Source organism: Vombatus ursinus, unplaced genomic scaffold (assembly GCF_900497805.2).
Source record: "Vombatus ursinus unplaced genomic scaffold, bare-nosed wombat genome assembly UNPS02014172.1, whole genome shotgun sequence".
In the NCBI taxonomy this organism is placed as follows: Eukaryota; Metazoa; Chordata; class Mammalia; order Diprotodontia; family Vombatidae; genus Vombatus; species Vombatus ursinus.
The window spans coordinates 1,054,833-1,058,593 of record NW_020953950.1 but is presented as its reverse complement, the minus strand read 5'-3'; the positions used below and the strand labels follow the sequence as shown (position 1 = coordinate 1,058,593).

General features: G+C 42.8%; 1 protein-coding gene across 2 annotated transcripts in view; it reads left to right on the top strand.

Moving 5' to 3' along the window:
• The window catches only part of KAZN (kazrin, periplakin interacting protein), a 215,521-nt gene that overhangs the window by 168,418 nt on the left and 43,342 nt on the right, over nucleotides 1-3,761 (top strand). The gene's annotated exons all lie outside the window — the stretch shown is intronic.

Below are 3,761 nucleotides of genomic sequence, written 5' to 3'. Positions count from 1 at the left end.
GAGGGACTTTAGAACACAGAATGTCAGAGCTGGGAGGGACCTTAGAACATAGACTGTCAGAGCTGAGAGGGGCCTTAAAACACAGGACGTCAGAGCTGGGAAGGCCCTTAGAACACAGAACGTCAGAGCTGAGAGGGGCCTTGAAACACAGAATGTCAGAGCTAGAAGGGCCCTTAGAAAAGGGAATGTCAGAACTGGGAAGGACCTTAGAACAGAGAATGTCAGAGCTGGGAGGGACCTTAGAACACAGGATGTCAGGGCTGGGAGGGCCCTTAGAACAGAGAATGTCAGAGCTGGGAGGGGCCTTAGAACAGAGAATGTCAGGGCTGGGAGGGGCCTTAGAAATCACCAACCATATTATTTCCCAGATTAGGAAACTAGAAATCATCCTGCAATATGATTGGGTGTCTATGAAACCACAAATGATTTCTATAAGAAGAATGCCGGTTTTTCATCAAATCACAGAATATTCAAAATAAGAGGTAGTTTAGGTTTTTTTTTCCTTTTTTTTGTTTGTCTTCTTTTGGAGACCGCGTGTCCCTGTCTCTCTCAGGCTAGAAATGCAGCCGTCACTGATCTGACTCCACTTCTGATCAGCTCAGAAGCTTTGACCAGGGCCAGACACCTTTTCCTGGGCAGCCTGGTCCTTTCCCCCCACCCCCACTCCCAGGGGCTCTGGTCAAGACAGTTTTGAAACAAATAAAAGGAGATCATGCTTCTTAGAGTCAGCTGCAAGTTTATGAAAGCCATAGTCCCAACATATAATACAGGCTGAAGATATCAATTGGTTTCAGAAGGGCTTGGATCAATTCCTATACAACATTTCTGTAAAAAATTACTCAGGGCAGTTGGGATGTTTGGGGAGTCCCTTCTTGGAAAGCTGACCTCTTGAAGCACCAACCATAAATCTCTCTCAAAATATTCACTGATGATACTCATTGTCACAAACGAAATCCTCTCCTCATCTAGATGGACCTTTGATCAGATGAAAAAAGTTGCAATTCCAATATTTCTCCACTATCCAGAACTAAGCACAGTGTCCAGTACATAGTAGGTGCTTAATATATTGATTGGTTGATCCTCAATAACCTGATGATAATTCTAATATAAAGATAATAATTCTAATATTGGGGTGAGGGAGACACACCCATATTACAAACCACACGGTTCAAATACAAGGCCCTTGCTTAGCTAAAATAAAAAAGGGATACATACATGGTCAAGGAACATGACTGGGTCTGTGATCTAGAACAGAAGGCTTGGTATAGTAGGAAGAATGTTAGGTTTGGAGTCAGTGAACCTGGGTTCAGATCCTGACTCAGATACTTATTAGCTGTGTGACTTTGGGCAAAACACTTGACTTTTCAGGGCCTCGGTTTCCTCATCTGGAAAATGAAAGAGCTAGACAAGATGACCTCTAAGATCTCTTCCAGGTCTAGATCTCTGCTTGTATCTGGGTAAAGAACACTCTGATGAGTGCTGGTGTATAATTGTAAAGCCAGACTTTGTTTTGTGAGGTTTCCAGTATGGTAGATGGGAGTATTTGGGGATGATCAGTCAGACGAGACTCTAAAAGGAGGGATTCTTAACTTTTTCTGGTGTGTCCTGGACCCCCTTGGGCAGTATCTGGTGAAGCCTCTAGCCACCTTCTCAGAATAATGTTTTAAAATACATAAAATAAAATATATAGGATTACAAAGAAAACAGATTATATTTAATATAGTTATTATATATACATATATGTATGCATATAGTTATATATATAAAGAGAGGAGAAAGAGAGATTTTCTGAAATCTGCCTGCTCATCATAAAATTTTTAAAAAATTTAAAAGAAAGAGAGAGGAGAGAGAGAGTGAGAGAAAGGGAGAAGAGAGACAGAGACAGAGAGACACAGAGAGAGAGCAAGACAGACAGAGACAGACAGAGACAGAACCCACACAGATCGCAGATTCAGAATTTCTGCCACAGCTTGGTGTGGGGCTCTGGCAATCCCTTCTTTCCCCTAGTGTTTGTTCTTTGCAGCCTGGCTGCTGATCTCTCAGAGAGACCTGGTCAGGGTCTTATATCATGTCTATGTTCCCCCAGCTGTCTGCACGTGGGTTCTAGGGCTAGGTCCTGTGCTGCTCAAGAGCCCAGATACACAGAGTAGATCAAAGAAGGCATCAAGTCATAATGATGTGTCCTACAGCTTTGGACTAGAATCATGTGTCTGTTCTTTTATAACTGCCCTCTTCTTCCCAGAACCTCAGAATGTACCTAATGGTGGGCACTGTAACATGACCTGAAACATCTTATAGATATGAGACATGCAAATGAGTATGGGAATTACAGTCTATCTGCAGAGCAGACCTGCCAGGGGGAAAGGCTTTGTGATTAGACAAATCCCCCAATACCTCCATGCAACAAACTGCAGGGAACCCACATGTAAGCCTAGTTGGGAAGCTGTATGTGCCACACATGACAGAGCCATAACTATGGTGGGGCAACTGGGACTTTGTCCCTGGCTGTCAATATTTAGAAGACTGATAGTAATTATACTTCTTCAGCAGACAGAAACAATCAAGTTTAGTACCTAATTAGCTGGAATAATTGGGGCAGCTAGGTGGCACAGTGGATACAATGCCAGGTCTGGAGTTAGAAAAACCTGAGTTCAAATCCAGGCTCAGACACTTACAGGTTCTATGACTCTGGGCAAGTCGTTTCATGCTGTTTGCCTCTGTTTCCTCATCTATAAAATGAGCTGGAGAAGGAAATGGCAAACCACTCCAGTATCTCTGCCAAGAAAACCCCAAAGGGGATCACAAACAGTCTGAAATGATTAAAACAACTATATAATACCAAAAGCTGGAATAATTAGTTAAAATTAGGAAGCTAACCATTGTCTCACATTCTACATTCTAAGGTCCTCTCAGCTCTCACATTTTTTCTTCTCTGGCTGCCCCCCCCCCAGGTGACCTATTCCCAGCCCAAGTAGCAGACTAACTTTGCTATGTCCTAATATCTCTATCTCCCACTCCTTCACTGAAGATGCTTTTTTAAAAAGTTGATTTGAGTGTACATCTCATCCCATATTCTGTGAAGCCTCCCCTGGGCATGAACAATGCTAGTTATAGCTCTGGCAACAGCTGATCTGGACAATGTCATTGCTTTCAGTTTTACATCCCAGGTCAACATCCTGCATCTGTGGCCCCCTGCCACACTGGTCCAGAATAGGATTACATTCCTGACAAAACTACTTCCACAAAGACCTTTCTCATTCTTCTTGGGGAATTTCAGTCCAGATCCATCTACCTGTGGAGAGATGCTCTGAGAAAACACATTATAAAATGGAGATCACTCAGGAGTGATGATATCATTGGCCTTCTAGAATTGGGGCAATATCTGGAGGATGGAGCCAGCTGGATATAGAGGAGGGGAAAAAAGGAGAGCACATACTTAAACTGCGCCAGGAATTGAAGTTACTTTTGAGGGGGGGTGGTCAGATATTGGAGTCAATTAGCAAGGAGTCTATAGGAGCATCCTAGTTTAGAGACTTTTGTGACCTGCTTCTTAGGACCATGTTTGTAACATGATATAAAAATATTTTCCAAGCACGTCAGGAAAGCAGAAAGTGCTTAATAAACAATTGTTGATTGACTTAGTTTCCAACTTCTAAAATGGGAACATTTTCCTAGAATGTTGAAGAAGAACGAAGGAAGGAAGGAGGAAGGGAGGGAAGGAAGGAAGGAGGGAGGAAAGGAGGAAGAAAAGAAGGAAGGAA